The sequence below is a fragment of the Microtus oregoni genome, unplaced genomic scaffold (genome assembly GCF_018167655.1).
Source record: "Microtus oregoni isolate MIOR12 unplaced genomic scaffold, Mior012 000020F_ref0000438, whole genome shotgun sequence".
NCBI classification, from domain to species: Eukaryota; Metazoa; Chordata; class Mammalia; order Rodentia; family Cricetidae; genus Microtus; species Microtus oregoni.
Window position 1 is genome coordinate 37,779,778 of NW_024543079.1, and position 20,477 is coordinate 37,800,254.

General features: G+C 47.2%; 1 pseudogene; it reads right to left on the bottom strand.

Annotated features, from left to right (window-relative positions):
• Positions 1–10,185: 10,185 nt before the first annotated feature.
• On the bottom strand, positions 10,186–10,978 carry LOC121460054 (annotated as a pseudogene).
• Positions 10,979–20,477: the final 9,499 nt, after the last annotated feature.

A 20,477-nucleotide genomic window follows, 5' to 3' on the forward strand; every position in this document is an offset into this window, starting at 1 on the left:
AAACCCGTGAATTGGGTTTCTTTTCACGGGATAAAGCCATTACTTCTCTCATCCATCCGCTGCAGGCAACTACCTCAGGCAAGGGTATCTAGTTTCCAGTGAACTCAAACAAGCCTGGAACAAACTGAAGTCCCCATGCTAGCTCCCAGGCTGTTCCGTCTCACCCCCTACCTGTCCCCTCAAAGCTGACATTCCTCCCCACGTTTTTTGCTGTTCTGTCTTCCCCTCCCCACCGCACCAAGACAGCCCCAGCAGTGTGGGAGGCTGCGCCAGTCTGCACCAAGCCAGATAGCACCTGCATTCTTTGATAGATGTCAACCAAGTTCATACCCTAAGGCTGTCAGCAAAGCAGTCAGCCATCAATACTTGTCCCCTGGTCACCCACAGGAGGCAGATGATGGGGGCATATCGGGACCAGACCTAAATTTCTCTCATAACGGCTCCTTCATTTGTTCATGCATTCCCTGACTTGAAGCTTATTTCCCTCAATCTGTCCACTCTCCCTGATCCTGTCCTGAACTAAGTGGTCCAGCTGATGACACTCTTCCCTGACGGTCACATCCATCCTCCATCCAATCTATTCTCATACAATAGTCGGGAGACTTTCTTGAAAACACAAATTAGATCCATGCCACCCCTTGAACACTCTTACAACTTCTTATGTCATTCAGAGTGAATGTAAGAATGCAAGACCAGGAGAGCCACCCAGCCCCACAGCTACACACTGATGGAGGAAGGTCATTGGCTAATAAAGGAACTGCCTTGGCCCATTTTATTGGTTAGAGGATAGGTGGGGGGAGAAAACAGAACAGGACGCTGGGAGGAAGAGGAAGTGAGCTCAGACTCCACAGCTCTGCTCTCCGGAGCAGACGCCTCAGCAGAGACGCCATGCCCTGCTCCCTGGCAGACACAAGCGATGAAGGTCCGACCCAGGATGGACATAAGCTAGAATCTTCCCGGTAAGCGCACCTTGGGGTGCTACACACAGATGATTAGAAATGGGCTAAATTAATATGTGAGAATTAGCCTAGAAGAGAATGGGCCAAGCAGTGTTTAAAAGAATACAGTGTCCGTGCAATTATTTCGGGGCAAAAGCTAGCCGAGCAGGTGGCTGGGGTGTTGGGGACACAGCCCCGCCGCCCCCTTTTTACTACAACACACACACACAGACACACAGACACACACACATATACACACACATACACACAGACACACACACACAGATATACACATACACACAGACACACAGACACACACACAGATATACACAGACACACAGACACACATACACACACAGACACACACACACACATATACACACACATACACACACATACACACAGACACACATACACACACATACACACACATACACACAGACACACACATACACACAGACACACACACAGACACATACACACACATACACACACACACACACCGTGTGATTACCACACACATGCACGAACATGCATGAACAAGTCTAAACGGACACACATTCGCATTCCCGTCAGCCTGAAGTAAGAAGCATCACGAAACTTAGAACCCTTTTGATCTTGAGTCTAGACCTTTCCTGGCCCAACAAGGTGCCCTTGATTCAGAAGCATCTCACCTTTGGCTGAGGACCACATGGTTTTCTCCCAGGTCCCCTTTGTACTCTTCTTTCCCCCAGAATCTTCTACAGGAACCATGACAATGATCTGACCTGTTGATAATGCTGGAAAGATGTGGAAGGGGAGAGGACCATGAACTTGGAGTGTTTACTCCTAGTCTACTGGTGCTCACCAAGTCCTCCACTGAAACCCCAGCTCTGTTGGGAGTCCTCATCTATCTGCCAAAGATGGGCTTCTCTTTCCTTTCACTGTGAACTAAGGGTCCTGATTGGTGCTTTGTGGTCTCCTGTAGTTTTGTCTTTCTTTGTGAGTAATCCCTCTACTAACCCCTAATCAAATTGCCCGACGCAGGGCCGGCAGCTCCCGCAGCGCTTTGACTACTGCTGCTTTGAGCCACAAGGTCCAGGTTTGAATTCTGATCAGGTCTCTCCCCCGGTGAAATCACAGCCCCTCACCAGGCCCCTGGATTTCTCTTGTACAGAGATTGGAGCAGAAATAACATCCAGAAGAGGACATCTTTCAACTGCAGTGCAAACCAGTGGGTTCAGGAACTCAGTCATTTTCTGTTAATTATTATGGTCCCCTCCCTGGAGCCTCATAGAGTCCCCAGCATGTATATGTCCGGAAAAAAAATTTGCTGCAATTACAATGGAATAAACGAGCAGCAAAACAGCTGTAAACAATGACCAGGGGGCTTATCCACTTCACAAAAGGGCTGTACTTCAGCTGCAGAAAGAGCTTTTGTTTGGAAGTCCTCAGCCCTGACAAAGCAGGAGGGTGTGAATGTCTATATTTATTAAAACATATTTAGCTTCGATTTCTCTTTTTCACACATCCACTGCACCCGTGAAAGGCAGCAAAGGATGACGGAAGAACAATTTGACCTAGGTTCACTCCTAGCTCTGCTGCCCACTACTTTTTGGTCCTCAATTTTCTACTCAATAAAACAGGGGTAGTGATTTCTACCTTGTCAAGAACCCAGCAAAGAAGTTTGAACCGGTACACTGAGGGTCATCCACAGGGTTGTGCACAGTCCCAGAACTGAGACCGAACCACTTGGAAGGGCACTGTGGGTGGGACATCAGTCCCCTGAGGGGCTCAGGAAGCCCTGGGCTGGTAGCCTGCACTTTCCCTCCGACTGAACAGTGACGTCAGACCAGCCGTTCCCAGCCTGTGGGTGGGCAGGCAAGTCTCAGTCTCTAGTTGTCCCAGTTTCTGCAGACAACAGGCAACTGTGCCTGAGCCACCGCATCATCCCCAGGTCTGCAGCTGCCATGGGGCATTCAGGCCTGCTGGGATTAGTAACTGGATCACAGCCCGAGAGCCAAAGCCCCAAATATAGGGCTGCCTGTGCCTACTGCAGAAGACCTTGGCACCAGCAGCTCTACCTCCTCAGATCTTATGTCCTAGACAGGGAAACTGAGGCCTCCGAAGGGAGATGGATTTTTCCACTGTTACTTGGTGGGAGAATGGAGATCAGACCTACATTTCTCACGGCAAGGGCTCATTCATTCCCTGACTTGAAGTTTATTTCCCTCAATCTGTCCACTCTCCCTGGCCCACCCTGAACTACCTGTCCCAGCTAACGACACTCTTCCTACCTGATGGTACCACCATCCTCCATACAATCTAGATTCATACCACAGTGAAGGGGAGACTTTCTTAAAATGCAAACTAGATCATGTCACCTCCTGAATACTCTTACAGCCTCTGTGTCACCTGTAAAATTGCATGGCCAAGAGCCATCCAATACCACAGACCCTTTTTTTTACATTGTGCTATACATACACACATATACATGATCATGTGTTCACACATGCACACATGCATGGACACATATGTCTATGTATACATGTTCACATACATGTACATACAGCATACATGTAATCATGCACATCCATACAAGTTCATGAAAACAGGCATACACATACACACATTCATGGATACACAGACATGCATATATGTACATAGACACACACACATACAAACATCAATAATATGCTTATGAACACATACATAGGTATAGATATGTTCCCTCGCATAAACATATATAGTTTGGAGCACACATGAATAAACACATACTCACATGCACACAACTAAGAATACACACATAGATGCATACATATACATACACATAGTAAGAACCTGATTATGTTGGCCTATTTGCTGTCTCTGGGCCTACATGTAGAGATACACATATGAATATGCCACCCTGTGTGTGTGAGTGCACTTGCAAGTATGCATGAATGTGTGCATGTGCCCCTATTTTCATGCATTTTTGTGTATATGAGCATATGTGTGTGCTGTGTGTGTGCACATATAAGTGAACATATGTGCATTTTTTTGTGTGCAAGTGCGTGCATATGCACAGGCGCCTACTTCCCTCCTGTCTCCGACTCTTGCATCTTTAACCTATAATGGCTCCATTTGTGCCCATTTTGTCCTGCTACTAACTCACCTGTTTGTTTTCATGAGAACTAATTCATGCTCAGGTATGATAACAAGTTGCTTCTTTTCAAAGGCAATTTTTATTTTTAAACTTCAAAGGCTAAAACAAAACAAAACAAACAGACTATCTGATGGTGGCGTCTGTGTTCCTAGTAAGGTTGAGGACTATCTTGAGCCGCTGAAACTGCCCTCAATACACAGCTATTACTCTGTCTTGGTAAGAGCTAAGAGCCCACTCCTGAGTGAGACAGTCTATGTGGCTTTTTGGATTGTGCCCACCCTTGTCACCTCATTCCCCTCCCCCATTCACCATTTTTCCCAAGATAAATCAGCCAGGTCAGCCACCACATTTTGATGAAAAAGAAACAAGTTAGTCTTTTGACTGGACAAAGTCCTCCTTTCCAGGGGCCGAGGACCGGGGCAGTCAGGAGCATGTGGAATCGGTGCTGCAGGGGCCAAGACAAGGCTCGTTTTGTGTTCTGGGACAAAGATAAAGTGTCCTGGCAAGATGGGGCCAGGGCCTTTCCAGCGCCAGCTCTGGCAGACGGGATTGGCTGGCAGTGAGACAACTCACCCCGTGTGACTGGATGGCCCAGCTTCCCACCACCTCCTCCCCTCTCGTAAGCAAACAATCGAGAGCGGTGAGACAGTCATGAAAGTAAGCTGTTCACCCTTCCTGGCCACCTGGCATGCCTGGACATGGGCATCCTCAGATCCTGCAGACTGGGACTTGCCAGGTCAGGAGCCTTAATTTGCTTCTTCCATTGCCTTGGGAAAGGCAAAGCCGGTCTCGTCTCGGCTCTAGGTCAGGTGACTTTGGACTGACTGAGCCTCCGGCTACCTTTGGAAAGAGCATAGCTGCAGGACAATTCCGGCTGTACAGATTCGGTGACGTGCTGCAGCCTAATAACAGCGAGACACAGGCTGGATGCGGAGAGGGTTCTCGGGCTTCAGGATGCCGCTTTGCATCTGGTGTCTCTTCTGATTTTCAATGTCACCCCTGCGCAGGAAGCAGGGTGCTCATCCCGCTGAGTTAGAAACTGACGCTCTGGGGAGGAAAGACACGGGCCAGGTGATGGTACAAGTTAACAATTGGGCAAGGTGGCAAGAAAATCTCTGTCATGTTTGAGAATTAGCATCTTGGCCATACCCCTGGCCCTGTGTACCGCTATGCTGTCTGCAGAGAATGCCCCTCCCCCACCCCAACTAAGGGGCTTGACCTTTTATGACAACCTAACCTAGAGCAGGAAGAAATTCACTTTTCACTGGGAAAACTTACATGCTGTTTTTATTTTTTATTTCCTATGTGGAAGTGGTTTTTTTTTTTTTGTTTTTTTTTACTTTTGAGTTTTGAATCAGGGTTACCCTGTGTAGCCCTGACTATCCTGGAACTTACTCTGTAGACCAGGCAGGCGTCAGACTCAAGAGGTGCACCTGCCTCAGCCTCCTGAGTGCTGGGATTAAAGGTGTGTGCCACCGCTGCCCTATGTGGGAGATTTTCAAGCGGACTTGCTTGGTTATATGGCTTAGTGACTGGACAGCTCTTGTTGACACCTCCTCTCCTGGTTGTCAGACACAGAGGAGCAAGACAGAAGCGGTCCTGGCCTCTGGGAGCTGATATTCGGCCCAAAGCTCTGGGTTCTAGTTGCACAGCCGAATCATTTTCGAGGTAATGTTGACTTTTTGGATAGCTGTCTTGTGCTAGGGCCATGAGACGTTAAGCAGAGTGATTCTATGAGCCACCTTTGCTGAGAACCGCAGCATGAAGAAGGAAAGAAATGAATGACCGCCTAGAAAAGAAAATTGGCCTAGGGGAGAGAATCCATTAAAAGAAACAGGGTTGCAGCAACATAGTTCAGCCCGTGGGGCCACTGGTGAGGAGCCTACAGCAGGAGGGACCCACAGAAGCTCCTGAATACACCATGGGAAATTAGGGGGTATGGGCCCAGGGCATGGGGAGAGCAAGGGCCAAAGCAGGGAAAGAGTGGGCTGGGGTGTGCCTACTAGTAAGGCAATTTATTGCTGGAAAGTCACAGGTGGACCAGAAGGCCCAGATGGGGTCTATAGTTCCCCAAGGCCAGAAGGAGCTCACACTGCCCCAAGGTCCATTCTGTCTTTACGCTGTAACCCAGATGGTAAGGAAGGCCTAGGCTGGTGTATTCAAAGGCTGATCCCCAGTACTCCTCCTACCCACCCTGACCCCAAACCCGCCCCAGCTCACAGAAGCCTGGGGAAGGGAATAATGAACGGGGAGAGAAGAAGGGAAGTCAGGCTTTAGAAAGTCTGCCACTGCTATACAGATGGGTGTAGCTGCCTGGGTCTTTGAGAGGGTCAGAACTAGGGAGTGCTCTGGCCTCACAACCATGGCATCCAGGGTCACACACCGTGGTGAATGGCCTGTAAGGAAGCCATGAGCTCTGAGTATGGCTTGGATTCTACAGCACCTTGCTCAACGCATATCCAGAGTCATCCACGCTAAAGGGTACCTTAGAATAACGTTTCAGCGAGTTGAGATAGACCTGTGTTCCAATAGCACAGACCTTGTTCTTTTTTCTATTGGGAGTCTAAATGTTGTGTTCTCTGTGTTAAGAGTCTGCGCTCAGATGCAGGGTCATGCTATCTGTTAGAAGGTGGGTTGCCTTGGAGCTTTAGATGAGAATGTTGGTAAGAATTGTGTTTTAAAATGTTGAATTAAAACACGAATCTGTGTTCGCACATTCTGTTTGTAATAGGATTTTAGGGCATTATGCTAAAATATGTTATTGCATTGGAACGTAGTGTCAGTGTGTTTTGTTAGGATGGTGTGTGTAAACTTAAATCAAGAGGAAGCTCACGGAACTGTGGGAGTTTGGGAAGAACGACGCCTAGCCTGAATGTCAGAGAAAAGATCTGGGCTGAGTCTTGACAAAGGCTCCTCTGAACTTTGTCTTTGTGGACTAGGTGTCCCCGCTATTCCAGCAGGGCTTGCTAGCCAGTGTCCCTGTAGGTCCTCTTCCCTTCTGTGGATCGGTGTCGCCTGTAGGTCCTCTTCCCTTCTGTGGATCAGTGTTGCCTGTAGGTCCTCTTCCCTTCTGTGGATCAGTGTCCCTGTAGGTCCTCTTCCCTTCTGTGGGTCAGTGTCCCTGTAGGTCCTCTTCCCTTCTGTGGATCGGGCTCCGAGTATAGGACTCTCGCTCTCTGTCTCCTGAGAAGGGGAGATGGAGGCTCTTTACCACGGAGATGGATCTTACCTGGGAACGATGAACTTTCTGGGAGTAAATAGCATCTTCATTGACAGAAAAAGAATGAGGATCAACGGACCAGACGGAGAGAACTGGAGACCTCATGGGTGAGAGCCTGGGGGGCGGGTGGCTGGAGGCCCGCTGCTCAAGCCTGGTCTTGTCAGGATCCAAGCTCTCTCCCAACAGCCTTTGCAGCCTCCACTGCTGACTGTGCTGCTGCTGAGCAATAGGAGGCGATGCTGAACTCTGATCACCTAGGACCACACCCCGGGGCCCAGGGAGGTCCTATAACTCTTGAGTTCTCCATTCTTGTGCAGATCAGGCTCATTCAGAACAGGCTTTGAGCAAGTGCTTTGAGCAAAAATATCCTGGTCTTCCCCACACCAACTCAGGTTGCTTTTCACTCACTGGAAACCAAAGCAAAGCCATGCCAAGGCAGCCTGGGAGTCCACACACTCCCAGAGGCTCTGATGACTGGGCACCTCAGGTTTGCAGATTTCCAACAGCACAAGCAATCCCAAGACAACAAGGGAGGTAAAAGCACAGTCTGGTTAATGTCCATGAGATCTTGTCTTGGTCAGTTTTGTAGTTATAACAGAATACTTGAGACAATTTGTATACATAACTAATTTACACTAGGGTGCCAAAAGTGGGGGAAGGGCAGCATGTGAAACAAAACTCTGCTAGGCTTCTTGGGGGTACTTCTCCATGGTTCACCCATGGAGAAGAAAGGAGAAAAGGTGGTGTATTGGTTAGTTTTATGTCATCTTGACACAAGCTAGGGTCATCTAAGACAGGGAACCTCAACAGAGAAAACACCTCTGAAAGATCAGACTATAGGCAAGTCTGACGGACATTTTCTTAATTAGTGTTTGATGGGAGAGAGCCCAGCCGATTGTGTGTGGTCCCATCTCTGAAAAGGTGGCTCCAGGTTCCATAAGAAAGCAGGTCAAGCAAGCCATGGGGACCAAGGCAGCCAGTAGCAGTACTTCATGGCCTCTGCATCAGCTCCTGCTACCAGGTTCCTGCTCTGTTGACTTCTTGTTCTGACTTCCCATAAATGGACTGTTACTCTTTCAGCCCCTGGATGGATTTGTAAGCTGGTAAACCCTTTCCTCCCCAGGTTGCTTTGGTCATGGTGTTTCTACCTAGCAATAGTCACCCTAAGACAGGGGATTTATGAGCAGAAGAGACAGAGCAAAGGGGGCTCTAACAGAAACTAGCCCTTTCTTGTAGGAACTGCTCTAATCCCTTCAGGAAGCAGGGCCCAAACACCTCATAGAGGCTCCATCCCATCTCAGCATGTCACAATAGATAAGGACTAACCCATTAACCTGAACTTTGGTACAAACAGACTGTAGCAGTGTTCTTGCGCAAGCCACTTCCTGGCAGGCTCGGCACCTTTCACTGCATAGTGATGCGATGTCTGTGGCCTTGCTGAACTAGAGACACACCGGCACAATGTTTGGCTCAGTGCCTATCAACTGACAAGGACCCTGAGCCTAGAGAGCTTAAAGCTGTCCAGGCGTGGGTAGCTCCATGCTCTTTTATGTGTTCTAGTCTTGGAGAATGAGATTCATGCTTCGTGGTCATCCTACAATGGAAGGAAAAGTCTAAGGAGAAAGGAGCAGAATTGGGGCAGTTTTTCTGTGGGAACTGGGACCAGAAAGCATGAGGTTTGTAAATCAACTATCCCGATACTTTTTCCTTAAATCTTATTTTTGAGATTATAACTACAACACTTCTCTCTTCCCTTTCGTCCCTCCAAACCATCCCAATATACCCCTCCCTACTCTACTTCAATATACAGCCTCTTATTTTGTATGTACATATACTTCCCTATATATAACCTGTTGAGTCCATATGATGTTGCTTGTATGTATATTTGCAGGGCTGACCATTTGGTACCAGACAACCTCTCCCAGCTTTCCTCAGTTGCCTATAGTTCTTGTGTCTGTTTGAGCCCTCGTGGGCTTCTCTCCACCTAGTGTGGCATGTCCATTGGTATCATCCTTGCTGGGTACACATTTGGGCAGTCATGTTGGTGAGACTCCATGGGTGTATCTTCTGCTATTACTAGGAGACACAGTCTCATAGCAAACTCCATGATCCTCTATCTTTTAGTCTTTCTGCTCCTTTCCTGCAGTTTCCCTGGGTCTTAGGTGCAAGAGTATTTTGTAGATGTAGCCACTGGAACTGGGCTCCATAACTATGCATTTTGATTGGTTGTGGATTTCTGTTGTCTTCTCCATCTGTTACAAAGAGACTTACTTGTTGAGGGGTCAAGCCTACATTTATCTGTGGGTATAAGGACAAATATTTATAGATTGTTGTTAGGGGCACTGATACTTCTGAGGGCAGATGAGGACTTCAAAGTCAGGAGGCTGGACTTGGCTCTAGACCCAAGTAGCTTCATTGGCTGGTGTCTTACTTAGGTTTTTATCACTGAGATAAAGCCCTATAGCCAAAAGAAGCTTAGGGAGGAAGATTTACTTCACCTTACAGCTTCTAGTCATTCATGAAGGGAAGTCAGGGCAGGAACTTGGAGGCCCAGACCAGTGGAACACAGCTTCAGGCTCACTTTCACTGGCTTGCTCAGTTTTTTTTTCTACACCCCAGGAACACTTGCCCAGGAACTGTACGGCCTACAGTGGGCCAGGTCTTTTTACATGAATCACCAATCAAGAAACTGCCCCACTGACCAATCTGATGGGGGCGTTTTCTCAGTTGAGACTTCCTCTTCTCAGATGACTCTAGCTTGTGTCGTGTTGACATAAACCCCAACCACAACTGGCTGGTTGCTTTCCAGTTCAGTTATCTCATCTGTAAAATAAGGCCTAAAAGAGAACTCTTCTTCTTCCTTTTTTTTTTCTCGTGGTTCCAGTGAACTTTATTAATGATATTTAAGAGAGTAGGGCAGCCCCACGGCCATCACATCATAGCTTCCCAGAAGGGTCATCCACAATCTTCTGAGTGGCAGTGATGTTGTCGACTATGGTCATGAATCCCTCCACAATGCCAAAGTTGTCATGGATGACCTTGGCCAAGGATACTAAGCAGTTGGTAGTACAGGAAGCATTGCTGACAGTCTTGAATGGGTTGCCATACCTCTCATGGTTCATACTCATAACAACCATGGGGGCATCAGTAGAAGGGGCAGAGATTATGACACTTTTGACCTCACCCTTCAAGTGGTCCCTAGTCTTCTCCATGGTGGTGAAGACACCAGTAGACTCCACGACATACTCGGCATTGGCGTCACTCCATTTGATTTTGGTGGCACCATCTTGCTCCTGGAAGATGCCAATGGCCTTCCCATTAATGACAAGCTTCCCATTCCCAGCCTTGAATGTACCATTGAACTTGCTATGAGTAGAGTCATACTGGAACATGGAGACCATGTAGCTGAGGTCAATAAAAGGGTAAGTGATGGCAACAATTTTCACTTTTCCAGATACGGTAGCATTTCTGGTACCCAGGTGCCCAATATGGTCAAGTCCGTTTACTCTGACTTTGCCTTCAAGTCTTGGGGACAAGGTTGGCACTTCATGAGAAGATATGGCTGTCTCTGAAACAGGGAGGAGTGGATAGCCTAAAAGAGAATTTTTTAAAAAGTTCCTATATTTTATTACTGGACAAACCACTCCTTCAACTTAAACACGACCAAGTCTCCAGGTTGAAAATGTTGAACTCCATCTGATTGGACTGATGGAGGGCCACGATTCAGTATAAATTCTGTCTTGCCACTGCATGAATCCTTACAGACCCAGCTTTGCTCTCCTCCAGTGTCTTCTTTTGGAGTTGAACCTAATTTTGTTACCAGTTTTCATCCGAATCCACTGAGGAACAGGACAATTTTGCTCTTGGATCTTGGCCAGGAATCACTTGATTCTGAAAGTCTTGTGAGAAGATACAGCAAGAAGCCGAGTCAGGAATACGGTACACGACAGTGCAGGAAAGGTGAGGAGGAGGTCCTGACTGGAAGAACAGGATTCGAGAACCTCTTTTTAAAGATATTTTATTTATTCCTATCATTTTGCTTATCCATGTTCACGGTGCGGGGGAGGGGGGCACTTGTGTGCCATGGTGTGCGTGTACATGTCAAAAGATAAATTTTAGGAGTCAGTTGCCTCTTTTCACTGTGGTTCCCCAGACTACCATTCAGATTTGCAGGCTTGTAGGCAAGTTATTTTACCTGCTTAGTCATCTTGATGGCCTGACAGTTTTATTTTAACTCCATAGGGCCACCATGGGAGCAAAATTGTCATTTTGTATAACATGAATACAGAAAAGGCTATCATTGGCCTTCTGTGGCAGAGGGCAGAGGACTGAGCACCATTGAAAGTGGGCAGTGACAAGGGAAGTGGACAGAGAGGTGTGACAGAGGAATCACAGAGTATGGGGAGCATCCTAAAGAAACAGCATGTGACAGGCAGGGCGATGGAGAGTCTGTCTGAATGCTCGCTTTGCGGTTAGCTTGCTGTGTGACCTTCAGTTGGTACCCTACCTGTCTGGGTTTCAGTGTCCTCCTAGGACGCACCAGCTCCAATTGCAAAGCCTTTTGAGCTTCCAGGTTCTCCTGATGTGTACTCACAAACCTTGGCTGGGGAGGCTAGATCTACCTGTCCAAGAATCTGTGTTCTTTCTTGATGACCAGCAACAATCCGCAGAACTTACCTCTTGGTCACTTGCTGGGGACGGTGGGAATTGAGCAAACACGTATAGTAAGTTTCAGGGCTGCATCTAAGAAGGGAATGAGCCCCACCGCGTTTCTGCCCTCAGGACTCACATTCAAAGGGTGACTCTGCCATTTGCTGCATGTCTGTGTAAAAGCCTCACATCTTCTCAGCATATTGACATTTCAGAAATAAATATATAATGTTCCTCTGTGTCTCTCTTAAAGTCACAATTGATTTAAAGGGCATATTATATGACAGTATAATCACCCCAGATTTCTCTTGGTCACTCTATACATGAAATACCTTTTTTATCATTTCACTTTCATTTCATGCATATTGTTGGATCTGAGGAAAATCTCTTATAGACACCAGATAGTTGAATTTTTATCTTAATTGAATCCATTCATCAGCTTATGCCTTTGTGCATGTATGATGTGTGTGCATGTGTGTTTTTGTGTACACGCACATGTATGCTCACCGCGGTGTTTGTATGGGAACCAGAGGACTGCCTCAGGTGTCAGTCCTCACCCCCCACCACCTCTTTGTTTAAGGGAGTGTTCTTGTGTTGTCTGGTATTGTGTACACCAGGCTGATTGGCCCCTTGAGTTTCCTGAGAATCTCTGGTCTGCACCTCTGTCTTGCCACAGGACTGGGATAACAGAACACACCACTGCCTGGCTTTATGTGGGTCCTGGGACTTTCACCCAGTCCTGGTGTTTGTGTGGCAAGTGCTCTACCCACTGAGCCATTTTCCCAGCTAAGTGTGTGTATGCCTTTTGATTGGAAAGTTTACCCATTTACATTTAACTGAGTTACTGATACTTACTTTTGCCATTTTGTTACTCGTTCCATGTCTTCTAGTATTTTGCCCTCCATTCCCTCCTCTACCACTTTCTTCTGTATTTAACTGGGTTTTTATTTTTTTGTAGTTCTGCTTTTATTTCCTTCTCATTTTTCTTTTGTGTATTTTGATACTTTTTTTCCCCAGAACACTCCCCCGCTACTCCCTCAACCCCGCTTTTTAATGTTACAGTTTTGTTCTCTGAGACAAGGTCTCACCCTATAGAATTTGCTGGCTTGAAACTTTCCAGGTAGACCAGGCTAGCCTAGAACTTGCAGTGATCCTCCTGTCTCTCTTTCTGCGAGCTGGGGTTACTGATGCTTACCACCATGCCCGACAATAATGCACACATTCTTTTTTAAACAAGTGTGAACTGGGGATCTTTCCTTAGTTTGGAGCCAAGATTATTCTTTCTTAAAAAACAAAGCTGACTCCAGCTGTGTGCCCTGCTTGTTTACTGCCAAGTGGCAGTGTTACTGATGGTGCCTAGGGCTGCCCCACACTCTTTTAGTTTTCTTTGATAGATCACATATCGATCCTGATCAAAGATACTATTTTTTCTCTCCTTGATTTCTGAGGAATTTTCAGGATATAATTTAAATGTTTCCAGTTAGAGTCTTATGAAGCTTGACGCAGCCATGTCTCACTGTTTGGGACACAACAACACCTGTTTCATATTGTCACCAGTTAGCATCTCCTAGTTTTATATCTTTGTCTTTTCAAGACATTGACTTTATGGTAGTAGCTCTTACCCTCACACATCTTGGCTTTTAGTCAGTAGCTGCAAAGTTATTAAAGTAAAACAGCGATGCTGACAATCACCAAACGGCAGCTAATAGGACTCTAAGACATCTCTGTTTGCCTCCAAAATCGGATACTCAACAGTGTAGCAAAGGAACAACAAATAAGCCTCCTCCTCAGAAGAAAAAAACCTCCCTATTGACCAAGCTAAACTAACAAGAAATGCCTTCACAACTGCTACTTTCCAGGAGTTGAAAACAGTTATTGTAGACTAAAGCTGTAAAGGTTCAAGTTAATATTTCACTGAAAATTCCTAGGAGGCTTTTGCAGTCTGTCAAAATGAGGGGAGTTGATTTGGTCACATCATTGAATTATTTTATAGAAAACCTCAGCTTCCGCAGTGTTCTCTCTGAGAAACATAATGTTTCAGTGGCCACACACGGCCATATAAGTATGGCCCAGACTCTCCATAAACTAATGTGTGCTTTTATAATATACCAACATAGTTAGCAGTCACATATTCATTCTTTTACATTAAAATAGCCTCATAAAGACAAACTACCTATGATGGAAAATATTTGTTATTATTTTTTAAGATTATAGTATAATTACATCATTTTTCCTTCCCTTTCTTCCCTTTAAACCCCTTCTCTCTAACCCCCTTGATCTTTTTCAATTCTTGTCCTTTTTGCATTAATTGCTTTACATATATATGCATATGCACACGATACGTATCTTAATATGTAAATGCAATCTGATCAGTCTGTATAATTATATATATGCACATATATATGTGTGTACATATATACATATACACACACACATATATATATATACACGTACACACACACACACACACACGTTTTCAGGCTGACCATTGGTCTTGGATAAATAATGCTGTATCCTCCCTGAGGAAGACTACTTCTCCTATTCTCAACATTCCTTAGTTGCAGGCAGTTCTTTGTCTAAGGCTGAGTGAGATTTTGTGATCACTCTGTCTTCCACGTTAGCGCATCTATTGGTGACATCCTTGCCCAGGTCTTATTTAGGTAGCCATGTTGGTGAGCCACCCCACACTGAACATACCTGATCTCACCTGTTGATGGATTTTTAAAGTATGTTCTACCCATGCTTATAAACAGCTGTAGTTCTATGACCTGTCAGACTGCAGATATTTCTTCCTGACTTTCACAGGGATTACACATACCCGACTTCTTCAACTGTACGCGTCACCCCATGTGAGATCTTACAGCTGAATGTGGGAGGCGGGAAAATTCGGCAACAGCAAAAGGTTGCCGAATGCGTAACAACGAGCCATGCATCAAAACCAAATTGGAACAAATCTGAAGTTTCAGGTAGTGTTCGCCCATGTTGCATGGAACTTCATGGAAGCTTTGGTTCTGAACATACATGTGCATTTAATACTGCACATGCCATGGTGCAGAGTAGCCCTGAAGTCCCCGGCTTCTGCCCAGGGTCACAGATGGCTTATTATGTATGCCTTCCACAGTCTGGCCACAGCATCTGTGGTCTATTGTGTGTCCTGCTCCTGTTTCTTTAACAGAGCCTGTGAGTAGTCTCTGCTTGAAAGAGATCAGAGTCAAAATAAACAGAGAGTAGCATGCAAATGGCATTGCAACATGCTGGCATGTTGTGAGTAAGGTCTGCAGGAAGAAAACCAGGAGCAGGACAGCTACCTCGTCTAGTCCAGTACAGCAGCTGCACTAGGGAAACATTGGAGCTGAGCCCAACAGAGGCCAGAGAACTTCTCCCACTGTTTCCAAAGCCGCTGTTCCTTAACTGGATGTATACTTGGTTGTTATAAACCTTAGTTGCTATCCAGAGCTTTTGCATCTATTCATCCTGCTTCTGAGTGTGTTAGTTTGATGTTTCTATGGAGGAATGAGACCTTGGAGTGTTCTAGTTTGCAAAAGCAAACTGGCAGAGGCAACACGCTAGAAATGCATTGATGTGGACAACATACTGGCGTGGTGTTCATGGAGGGAGGGGCTAGAGATGAGATCCAAAAAGACCACGGGGGGAGGAGTGGCTTTTGAGCCGCAGAGAAAAGAAGGAAGAGAAGCCCGGAGAAGAACAAGAGCTTGGAGTAGAAAATCTGGTTTGTCTTGAGTCCTGTTGTAAGGGAGGCGGAGAAGATGGAGCAGGGCCAGGACCAGCAGTTTAGCCCCTGTTCGTTAAGGGTAGGAACTCATGAAGGGTATGAGGAGACTTTGTCGCCTTGTTCAAAAGGGACAAGGTTGCTGTTCTGATGAAGCCTAGAGCTGAAGCAAACAGACCAAGGAACAGACTATGTAGATACCTGGGCAAGCGATAGAGTCAGAGTGTGGGAATCAGGGGCAGCGTTTGGCAACAATTAAGAGGCTGAGCGTTTAATAGCAACAGATTGGCAGATCGCTGATGACTTCCGGAAGAGAGCCAAGGAAGGCCTGGCTGAGGAAACCGAGTCTGGCAGGGAGAAAGGGAAATGCTCTGGCTTCACGGGCTCCCTCCCTCTTAGGAAAGGAGATACTTTGTTTCTCTGGGCTTGGCTGAGACCGTATCTTTGAGGTCTATACTTTTCAAATGGAAACCCTTGAGAAAAAAACGAGAAAGCTGGGGCACAAGGGATGAATGTGAGCATGTACTTGTTCCTCCGTCCTGTGGTGAGTCAGTTCCCTCTCATGCTGAAGTGTCAGCATTTTTAGTGTGTCTGAGGATAGGCAGAGAATTCCAGAGTCAAGCTTATCCGGCCAGGGTCCTGACCCCACTGACTCACACTGTGAGGTCCTGTAGGCCACTGCTCTTCTCTGAACCTGTTTTCTCATCTGTCCCGCAGAGGTGACAATAGTCCTGAAACCCTGGTAAGGATGAGCCACACAAAGTGCTCCGCGGGGTTCCTGTTCATTGTAAGTGCTCCCTATTGACATTCCTAATGATATTATGATTATTGTGATAGCTCTGCTCTTTTCTTTCCTTTTCCATTTTTATTGATTTGTGTGTGGGGGGGGGGAATTTCACACAATGCACCCCAGTCCCACTCATCTCCTAGTTCCTCCATGTCCACAACTCACTCTGGTAGTGCCCCCCACCCCCGACACACACCGAAAGGCTAAAAACGAATAAAAAGAAACAAAAAGAAAAAGAAAGAAAGAAAAATACTTCTCGCCTCCGCCTTCCCCCCTCCCCTGCCCCAGGCCCCTGTCATTTATCTTAGTGACACTGGGAGCTGCTGTGTGTCATGCAGTAGACCCTTTTGTCCGGACAGCTTTACATGCAAATGGTCATCCTGTGATGAGCGGTTGGTCAGGTTCAAGGTCTCTGACTTCGGTACATTATCAATACTGGACCCCCACCGACTTTCATCTCTAATATCCTGCCGTCGCCCTGGGTCGCAGGAGGCAGCCACCCTGGAACCTTACCAGTAGGCCATAGCCACATGGTGATACACAGATTAATAGAAATGGGTTAATTTAAGATATAAGAATTAGCTAGAGGGCTGGAGAGATGGCTCAAAGGTTAAGAGCATTGCCTGCTCTTCCAAAGGTCCTGAGTTCAATTCCCAGCAACCACATGGTGGCTCACAACCATCTGTAATGGGGTCTGGTGCCCTCTTCTGGCCTGCAGACATACACACGGACAGAATATTATATACATAATAAATAAATAAATAAATAAATAAATATTAAAAATATATATATATTTAAAAAAAGAATTAGCTAGAAATATGCCTAAGCTATTGGCCAAGCAGTGTTGTAATTAAGATAGTTTCTGTGTGATTATTCCGGTCTTAGTGGTCAGGAAACGAACAAGCACTCCCTTGTTACAGATGTGTGCCTGGGTGGTAACTGAGGTGGTCAGTTCAAACTGCTAGGACCACTCCTCTCAGGTGAGGGGTGGAACAGGCTCTCCCAGGCCCATGGTGAGGGGTAGGGACGAGCAAATGTGGAGAGCCAGTTCTCTTACTAGCAGCGGGACCAGCTTTCCCAGGCAGGAATCTTCAGGGTCCATAATCCCACGTCTGGGGAGTTTCAGGGCAGGCTCTCCTGTTGGTGGTAGGGGCAGGGGAGCAGGTCACTCTGGGCCAGTGAGGGGTGGGGCCAGCTCAGCAGAGCTCTTGCACTTTGACACATGTTTTACATTGCCCCCTGTGGTAACATGGGCAACAGACGTCTACACATACCCCAACTGTGGCAGGACCACAGACCCAGAAGTGGTCACTGGCAGCAGTTTGGAGTTGGATTTCACCATGGCCCCAGGTAGCAGCGCAGGCCTTTCAGATCCAGATGTGACCAGAAGCAGTGTGGTCCCTGGTCACCACCCTAGCCCCAGGTGGCGATTCAGATCTCTGGCCGTCATTTGGCCCAATGGTAATGGGAGCCAGAGACCTCAACACAGACTCTGGCTGTGGCAGGACCACTGACTCAGAAATGGCCCCAAGCCACAGCTCAGATATGGGTATCAAAATGGCCCTGGGTGGCAGTGCTGACCATGCTGGTTGAGGACACCAAGATGGCCTCAGGTGTCAGCCTGGGCATCTGCACTGCCTTCGGTGGTAACCAGAGCCTTGGACATCAATGCAGACTCTGGCTCTAGTGGGGCCACAGATACAGACATGGACCTAGACAGCAATTCAGGCCCTGACAACACCATGGTCATAGGTAGCAGCGCAAACCACTGAGGTTGGCATAATCTGGCAGCAACATGTTCTTCAGACCCCAAAATGGCTACAGGTGGTGGTCTAGAGGCAGAGGGGGGTGTTCTTGTGATCTTCAGTGGCAACATGGATCATGAACATCACCATAGGGCCAGGTTGCCCTAGAATTCTGGACCTACACATGGTTGTGGGTGACATCCCTGGCCTGGATGTCACTCTGGCCCCAGGAGTTTGCACGGGCCGCTCAGATCTGCATTGCCCCAGCTGCAAGGTGACCCTTGTAAAACAGCATGACCCCAGGTGGCAGCCCAGATCTCTGGCATGTGCCTGGCCTTTGGTGGTACCAGGAGCCATGGATATCAACACAGACCGTGGCTGCAGCAGGGCCACACACCCAGACAAGGCTCCAGGCTGCAGTTCAGCCTGGGTGTTACCATGGCCTTGGGTTGCTATGCAGAGTACTCAGATCTGCACAGTTATGGCGGCCTCCTGACCCCAGTTTCTGCACTGTCTTCCATGAAAATAAGAACCCTGGGACATCAACCAGTCCTGGGCTACGGTAGGACCATGAACCCCGACAGGGTCCTCAGCTGCAGCCCGGGCCCAGAAGTCTCCATGGCTCAGGGTCATAGCTCTACTTTTAAACAAAGGATCCCGTACTTAGCTTGAGATACCTTAAGAGCCCCAGACTCTAGCTTGGTCCTGTGTCCAAGAATATCAGGTAGATTCCTTCTCCCTGTTTGCTCCTTCTAAGTCCTCCAGTTCACCTGTTCCCAGGCTCTGAAGGCTGTCCTAAGATGAAATTCAATGCCAGGGGTGAAAGGGAAGGATGGCAACAGGAAGAACCCGGGGAGCTGGCGCTCACACTTCATAGGCAGATGACAATGTTCTTAAGGTTGGATTGGAGTTGCATGTGCCACGGCGACAGGAACTTTGCAGTGCTCAGAGTCTGATTATAAGCTGCTGACCTCAGGGCATGGGAGGAGAGTGTCCCTGGGTTCCCCATCCCCCTGCCAGGACTGGGGCAGGAACAGAGGCTGCCATTCTGAAGGTTCTGTCAGAAAGCACACGGTGGTAGGTTACTGGTTACCACCTAAGCCAAGCCCTTGATCTGCATGTTTGAGGAAACCCTTTGTTCCTTTCAAATCTCTATTCTCTCAGCTGGCTGGTACAGTGACTGGAACAGTCAGGGTTTTTTTCTTTTTTTTTTTTTCTTTCTTCCTTTTCTCTTTGGATTTTTTAAAAATAACTGGTTTGTGAGTTCAGACAGAATTGGGTTCCAGGCTTGGTTCAGGGCCAGGGACTTCTGCATCTTTTTAACCCCTTCAAAGGCCCAGGAAAGAGGAAGAACCTGAAGACTAATGGGGGCGGGGGAGGAGGTACAGAGGTGCCCTCTAGCTCAGGGTCTAACATGGTGAGGTTGACAGCATCGTGAACAGGTGTACACAACCTATGGTCAGGCAAGGGTTTGGCAGGCACAGGTGGCGAATGATTTTACCATCTACAATAAAATAGGGAAAATAGTTTTTTGAGTATACTGCCAGAGGGCAGCAGTCTGAGGTACAATTAGAGTTCTGTCTATCACACAATGTTGGGGGGCAGTGAGTCCATGTTAGAGAAGCACTTTCGGTTAGGACGAGTGTCTTGTGTGTAGTTGCCTAGCATGTCATTCACAACACAAAAGGGCATACAGCTCAGATTGGCCGGTGTACAGTCTAGGAGGTTAACATGAGTTGCTACGCACATAATTTCCAGTTTTGTAATCTCTGGAATACAAATAAGGTCTATGCAAATCGTGGTCATGCAAATATGGACAGCCCTGGCTGATGGCAAAGGTTTGGGTCATAGAGCACTTGGCTCTGTGATATGCAACGCTTCAAGACTGGCAGTTAGGGATTCCTGGAACATGTTCATGAAGATTCCTTAATTGGGACTAGGCTCTATTTTCTGGTTTCCTATTAATGGCCTCCCATCCACAAAGGACACAGAGAGAATGATGGGGTTCCCTATGTTGTCTGAACTCCAGGTTCCCCATCTCTTTCTGGAGCTCAAGGAGCCCCAGGAGCCGCGGCTTCTTCCCTCTTTTATTGCTTCATGCCTGACATTGTTAATCACGTTCCCGCGAGCGCTTTGGATTCTCAGATCTCCGAGAATGCTTCTCAGCACGGTGCTCCAATTATCTGCCACCAGTTGTGCTTGGCCTTCAAACTGAGACCTTTCTCCCATCCTGAGACAAGATCATCTCCAAGAGACCAACAGGAAGTGAGTATGCAATAAATA